The following is an 8,199-nucleotide window of genomic DNA, read 5'->3' as shown; positions in this document are numbered from 1 at the left end:
GTTTCTACATAGTCTGGTGGTGAATCACCAGGAAAGTCAATGGACAACAGCAGCAATTAACGACTATCGCTTTAGCTTCTATGATAGCTAATAATCACCAAAAATAAGCTTCAAAAAATAAAAAAGGGGGATATATAGGTAATATGCTATGCACATGCCTGTACTATAATTAATAGGGCTTCTTTGAAAAATAAGAATGACTTTCTCAATGCCTCCAGGAGAAGGGCTGGGAGAAGTAAAAAGTACATAGTGGAAAACAAGATGTTGAAGTACTGATGTGACTGATAGAAAACCATTAGTGACTGTTCCCGTAACTAGAGCCTTGAGGGAGTTGCTGAGAAAGGGTGTCACTAGTCGAAGGGCTAAACAAAGTCATGAAAAGCCTGAAGGTTTGACGTTGAGGATGTACATTGTATGTCTTTATCCCTGATCTGAGATTATAAAGAACAGATATCTCTAGAGCATGAACAAGGAAGTAGAAGTTAATAATAAAAGGCAAGGATTAGAATCTGGGCTTTTGCCTGCAAATGGCATCAGCCCTGATCCTCACCATATTTCTTAAAAAAAAAAATAAACTAATTTTTATTTTTGGAGGCTAATTATTTTACAATATTGTATTGGTTTTGCCATACATTGACATGAATCTGCCACAGGTATACATGTCTTCCCCATCCTGAACCCCCCTCCCACCTCTCTCCCCATCCCATCCCTCTGGGTCATCCCAGTGCATCAGCCCTGAGCACTCTGTCTCATTCATCGAACATGGACTGGTGATCCGTTTCACATATGATAATACACATGTTTCAATGCCATTCTCCCATATCATCCTGCCCTTGCCCTCTCCAACAGAGTCCAAAAGACAGTTCTATATATCTGGTCTCTTTTGCTGTCTCGCATACAGGGTTATCGTTACCATCTTTCTAAATTCCATATATATGCATTAGTATACTGTATTGGTGTTTTTCTTTCTGGCTTACTTCACTCGGTATAAGAGGCTCCAGTTTCATCCACCTCATTAGAACTGATTGAAATGTATTGTTTTTAATGGCTGAGTAATATTCCATTGTGTATATGTACCACAGCTATCTTATCCATTTGTCTGCTGATGGACATCTAGGTTGCTTCCATGTCCTGGTTGTTATAAACAGTGCTGCAATGAACATTGGGGGGTACACATGTCTCTTTCAATTCTGGTTTTCTTGGTGTGTATGCCCAGCAGTGGGATTGCTGGGTCATATGGCAGTTCTATTTCCAGTTTTTAAAGGAATCTCCACACTGTTCTCCATAGTGGCTGTACTAGTTTGCATTCCCACCAACAGTGGAAGAGGGTTCCCTTTTCTCCACACCCTCTCCAGCATTTATTGCTTATAGACTTTTGGATAGCAGTCATTCTGACTGGCATGAGATGGTACCTCATAGTGGTTTTGATTTGCATTTCTCTGATAATGAGTGATGTTGAGCATCTTTTCATGTGTTTGTTAGCCATCTGTATGTCTTCTTTGGAGAAATGTCTGTTTAGTTCCTTGGCCCATTTTTTGATTGGGTCATTTATTTTTCTGGAAATGAACTGCAGGAATTGCTTGTATATTTTTCAGATTAATTCGTTGTCCGTTGCTTCATTTGCTATGATTTTCTCCCATTCTGAAGGCTTTTCACCTTGCTTAAAGTTTCCTTTGTTGTGCAAAAGCTTTTAAGTTTAACTAGGTCCCATTTGCTTATTTTTGCTTTTATTTCCAAAACTCTGGGTGGTGGATCATAGAGGGTCCTGCTACGATTTATATCGGAGAATGTTTTGCTTATGTTTTCCTTTAGGAATTTTATAGTTTCTGGTCTTACGTTTAGATCTTTAATTCATTTTGAGTTTATTTTTGTGTATGGTGTTAGAAAGTGTTCTAGTTTCATTCTTTTACAAGTGGTTGACCAGTTTTCCTAGCACCACTTGTTAAAGAGATTGTCTTTTCTGCATTGTATATTCTTGCCTCCTTTGTCAAAGAGAAGGTGTCCACAGGTGCATGGATTTATCTCTGGGCTTTCTATTTTGTTCCATTGACCTATATTTCTGTCTTTGTGCCAGTACCATACTATCTTGATGACTGTGGCTTTGTAGTAGAGCCTGAAGTCAGGCAAGTTGATTCCTCCAGTTCCATTCTTCTTTCTCAAGATTGCTTTGACTATTCGAGGTTTTTTTTTTTTGTATTTCCATACAAATTGTGAAAGTATTTGTTCTAGTTCTGTGAAAAATACCATTGGTAGCCTGATAGGGAGTGCATTGAATCTATAGATTGCTTTGGATAGTATACTCATTTTCACTATATTGATTCTTCTGATTCATGAACACGGTATATTTCTCCATTTATTTGTGTCCTCTTTGAGTTCTTTCACTGGTGTTTTATAGTTTTCTATATATAGGTCTTTTGCTTCTTTGGGTAGATTTATTCCTAAGTATTTTATTCTTTTCGGTGCAATGGTGAATGGAACACTTTCCTTAATTTCTCTTTCTGTTTTCTCATTATATAGGAAGGCAAGGGATTTCTGTGTGTTGACTTTATATCTTGCAACTTTACTATATTCATTAATTAGCTCTCGTGATTTTCTGGTGGAGTCTTTAAATAAGGTTTTCTATGTAGAGGATCATGTCATCTGCAAACAGTGAGAGTTTTAATTCTTTTTTCTCCAAACTGGATTCCTTTTATTTCTTTTTCTGCTCTGGTTGCTGTGGCCAAAACTTCCAAAACTATGTTGAATAATAGTGGTGAGAGTGGGCACACTTGTCTTGTTACTGACTTTAGGGAAAATGCTTTCAATTTTTCATCATTGAGTATAATGTTTGCTGTGGGTTTGTCATATATAGCTTTTTATTATGTTGAGGTACGTTCCTTCTATTTCTGCTTTCTGGAGTGTTTTTGTCATGAATGGATGTTGAATTTTTTCAAAGGCCTTTCCTGCATCTATTGAGATAATCATGATTTTTATTTTTCAATTTGTTAATGTGGTATATTACACTGATTGATTTGGGGATATTGAAGAATCCTTGCATCCCTGGGATAAAGCCCACTTGGTCATGATGTATGATCTTTTTAATATGTTGTTGGATTCTGTTTGCTAGAATTTTGTTAAGGATTTTTGCATCTATGTTCATCAGTGATATTGGCCTGTAGTTTTCTTTTTTTTGTGTGTGGCATCTTTGTCTGATTTTGATATTAGGGTGATGGTGGCCTCATAGAATGAGTTTGGAAGTTTACCTTCCTCTGAAATTTTCTGAAAGAGTTTGAGTAGGATAGGTGTTAGCTCTTCTCTAAATTTTTGGTATAATTCAGCTGTGAAGCCATCTGGTCCTGGGCTTTTGTTTGCTGCAAGATTTATGATTACAGTTTCACTTTCCATGCTTGTGATGGGTCTGTTAAGATTTTCCACTTCTTCCTGGTTCAGTTTTGGAAGGTTATACTTTTCTAAGAATTTGTCCATTTCTTCCAAGTTGTCCATTTTATTGGAATATAGTCGCTGATAGTAGTCTCTTATGATCCTTTGTACTTCTGTGTTGTCTGTTGTGATCTCTCCATTTTCATTTCTAATTCTGTTGATTTGATTTTTCTCCCTTTGTTTCTTGATGAGTGTGGCTAATGGTTTGTCAATTTTATCTCACCATATTTCTGAGTCTTGTTTTTTCCTTATTCTTCTGTGGCACTGCTCCTTCAGGATGATTCATTGTTGGGCTGGTCCCGACAAGTAACACACAGATTACACACTTTCCTATGTTCCCTTACCCCTTCCACCTCCTCTACAATAGTGAACATTGTGGGAACTTCTAAAAGAGTCAGTTCTTCCTCAGAAATCATTAACATTTATCAGGAGAGCCATCTGAAGCTCAGAGAGGTAAAGCCAGTTGTTTAGCATATATACGAGTTGCCCAGGATTTTCTAGCCAATAATGGGAGATCCAGAAATTGAGATCCAGTGTCTGACTGCAGAGTTCAGTCCTTCTTTCCACCATAAGTAAATTCTGGGGACAAGGGCAGGACAGGGTCACCATGATGAAACCTGTTTCACATGAGGCAGCATCTGCAGTATACCAGCCTCCCTCCATAGAGAGTGTGTAAACAGCTTGAAACCACAGAGGTTTCAATCCACAGGCCGCAGGGATCCCAGTGAGCCTTCTCTCCTGTGTCTGCAGATGGCGCTATAAGTCAGCTGTCCCTGAATGATGGAGCAATGGAGGGTTGTTCTAGCTTCACACTCACCCCGCATGTTCTCCTCAGTCTGGGAGTAGAAGAAGGAAGGAGGTTGAGGGGTAAATACTGGGTGGAGAGAAGAGCCTCAGGTTGTGGATACTGTACTCCCAAGAAACAGGAAACAGGAAGATAAGACACCACTCTTAAGACTGAAAAACAAGAAGAACTTAAGATGGCAGCTGCAGTAGCTGGGTAGAGCAGGACAAACATTTGCTTTTTGAAGTTTAATGGTGATTTTCCTATTCTGAGGGCTGGAATGGCCTGTTCTGTTACTCACCAAAAATGAAGCTTATTTGGAACATAAGGGTCTAAGTGGGGAATCAACTGCTGCAGAAAGAACTATGAAAAGTCTCTCCTTCTTGATGATCTAAAGGGCATTTTTTTGGGATAACTTAACAGAGATTTAGTTTTCATGGACAGAGGAGGCTGGCAGGCTACAGTCCATGGGGTTTCGAAGAGTTGGACATGACTGAATGACTTTCACTTTCAAGGAGGAGCCCTGCAACACTATTTTTCATAGTTCTGGAGGTTAGAAGTTCAACATCATGTTGGCAGGTTTGGTTTCTTATGAGAACTCTCCTCTTGGCTTATAGATTGTCAACTTCTTGCTAAGTTCTCACATGGTCTTGTGGGCATATATACCTGATGTCTCTTTGGGTGTCCAAGTTTCCTCTTCTTATAAGTACACAGTCATATTGGATTAGCACAAGCTTTAAGGCCTCATTTCCATCTAATTTACTTTAGTGCCCTTGAAAGATCAAAAACGTAGGTATAAACCTAACAAACTAGGTATAAGATCTATATGAGGAAAATTATAGAAATCTGATGAAATCAGAATTATAGAAATTATAGAAATCTGAAAAATACATATCTGATAAATACATAAATACATATCCCATGTTCATGGATAGGATTCAACACCTCAGGATGTCAGTTCTTCACAACTCGATCTATAAATTCATTGCAATTCCAATAAAAATCCCAGAAAAATACTTTGTGAATATTGATAAACAAATTCTAAAGTTTATTTGGAGAGCTAAAAACCCAGAATAACTACCACAATACTGAAAGTGAGCAAAGGTGAAGGACTAACACTACTCAACTTCATGACTTACACAAAGCTATAGTAATCCAGACAGCCCAGCAATGACAAAGCAATACACAAACGTATCAATGAAAATAGACTAGAGAGCCCAGAAATAGTCAGGGTATCTTTGATAAAGCAGCAAATGTAACGCAGTAGAGCAATGACAATCTTCTCCACAAACAGTACCAGAACAATTGTACACATACATACAAAAAATGAATCTGGACACAAAATTTACACCCTTCATAAAGCTTAATTCAAAACGGACCATAAACCTATACCTAAAATACAGCACTATACAACTTCTGGATGACCTAGAGGGGTGGGATGTGGGAGTGGGAGGAAGGCTCAAGAGGGAGGGAATATATATATACATATAGCTGATTCATTGGAAAAGACCCTGATGCTGGGAAAGATTGAGGGCAAGAGAAGAAGGATATGACAGAGGATGAGATGTCTAGATAGCATTGCCGACTCAATAGACACAATTTTAAGCAAACTTCAGGAGATCTTGAAGGACAGGGAAGCCTGGCATGCTGCAGTCCATGGGGTTGCAAAGAGTCAACATGACTGAGCAGCTGAACAACAATTTGGCTGATTCACATTGTTGTACAGGTACTAACACAACGTTGTAAAGTAATTATGCTCCATTAAAAAAATAAAATGATACTTCCAGAAGATATAATGGGAGAAAACCGAGATGACCTTGGGTATGGTGGTGACTTTTAAATACACCAAAGACATAATCCGCAAAAGAAATCATTGATGTGTTGGACTTTATTAAAATTAAAAAAATAATCACTCTGTGAAAGACAACGACAAAAGAATAAGAAGTCAAATTATATGCTGGGAGAAAATATAAAAGACACATTGGACAAAGGACTTTTATCCAAATAGAAGAGAAACGCTAAAAACTCAAGAATAAGAAAACAAATGAAACAATAAAAAAATAGGCCAAAGACTCCAACAGACACTTCACCAAAGAATATACACAGATGACAAATAAACACGTGAAAAAAAATGCTTCACACGATGTGTCATCAGGGAAATGTGAATCAAAACAACAATAAGACATCTCTTTGCACCAATCAAAGTGGCCAAATCCAGAACACTAACAAGATGCGATACAATAGGAAGTATCATCCGCCACTGGTGAGTATGCAAAATGGCACAGCAACCTTGGAAGGCCATATTGCAGTTTCCTAAAAAACCAAGCATACTGTTTCCAAACTACCTGGCATATAGTATCTGTTTTTCTCTGTTACTAGTTTAATGTCTTCAAGGTCCATCTATCTTGCCACAAACAGCAGGATTTTCTTCTTATTTACGGCTGAACAACATTTCTTTATATATATATGCTGCGTTTTTCTTCGTCCTTTGTTCTATTGATTGATATTTACATTTCCTTCTTGTGGCTACTGTAAATAATGCTGCAGTGAACATGAGAGCTGGATATCTCCTCCAGGTAGTGATATCACTTCCTTTGGATATATACCCAGAAATGCGTTTGATAGATCATGTGGTAGTTTTATGTCTTTCCAGGTGGTGCTAGTGGTAAAGAACCCACCTGCCAGTATATGAGATGTAAGAGACACAGGTATGATCCTTGGGCTGGGAAGATCCCCTGGAGAAGGGCGTGTCATCCCACTCCAGTATTCTTGCCTGGAGAATCCTATGGACAGAGGAGACTGGAGGGCTATAGTCCATAGGTTTGCAAAAAGTTGCACACACTGAAGCAAGTTAGCATGTGGTAGTTTTATTTACTTATTTATTTCCTTGAGGAACATTCATAGTTTTTCATAGTGGCTTTACCAATTTCATACTGTTCATACTGTTCAGTAGGTGCCCAATATGCTACTGGAGATCAGTGGAGAAATAACTTCAGAAAGAATGAAGGGATGGAGCCAAAGCAAAAGCAATACCCTGTTGTGGATGTGACTGGTGATAGAAGCAAGGTCTGATGCTGTAAAGAGCAATATTGCATAGGAACCTGGAATGTTAGGTCCATGAATCAAGGCAAACTAGAAGTGGTCAAACATGAGATGGCAAGAGTGAATGTTGACATTCTAGGAATCAGCAAACTAAAATGGACAGGAATGGGTGAATTTAACTCAGATGACCATTATATCTACTACTGTGGGGAGGAATCCCTTAGAAGAAATGGAATAGCCATCATGGTCAACAAAAGAGTCCAAAATGCAGTACTTGAATGCAATCTATGCTTTTGATCTGTGATGTTTGAGAAGATTCTTGTGACTCCCTTGGACTGCAAGGAGATCCAACCAGTCCATCCTAAAGGAGATCAGTCCTGGGTGTTCATTGGAAGGATTGATGCTGAAGCTGAAACTCCAGTACTTTGGCCACCTCATGCGAAGAGTTGACTCATTGAAAAAGACCCTGATTCTGGGAGGGATTGGGGGCAGGAGGAGAAGGGGACGATAGAGGATGAGATGGCTGGATGGCATCACCGACTCGATGGACATAAGTTTGAGTGGACTCCGGGAGTTGGTGATGGATAGGGAGGCCTGGCGTGCTGTGATTCATGGGGTCACAAGGAGTCGGACACGACTGAGCAACTGAACTGAACTGAACTGAACTTACCAATTTATTTTTTTTACCAACTTTTCATAATGGTTCCCTTTTTTCTATAGCTATAACCTTATCAATGTTTGCTGTCTTTTGTCTTTTTGATAATAGCCATTCTAACAGGTGTGAGGGTCATATTTATGTCTTCTTTGTAAAAATGTTTATTCAGATATTACACCTATTTTTAATTGTATTGTTAGCTTTTTCCGCATTGAGTTGTATGAGTTATTTATAAAGGTTGTATATTAACCCTTTATCAGATATATGTTTTGAATTTTTAAAAAATCAATACCATTCA

This window comes from Dama dama, chromosome 20, assembly GCF_033118175.1.
Source record: "Dama dama isolate Ldn47 chromosome 20, ASM3311817v1, whole genome shotgun sequence".
NCBI lineage: Eukaryota > Metazoa > Chordata > Mammalia > Artiodactyla > Cervidae > Dama > Dama dama.
This window is presented reverse-complemented; position numbering follows the sequence as displayed.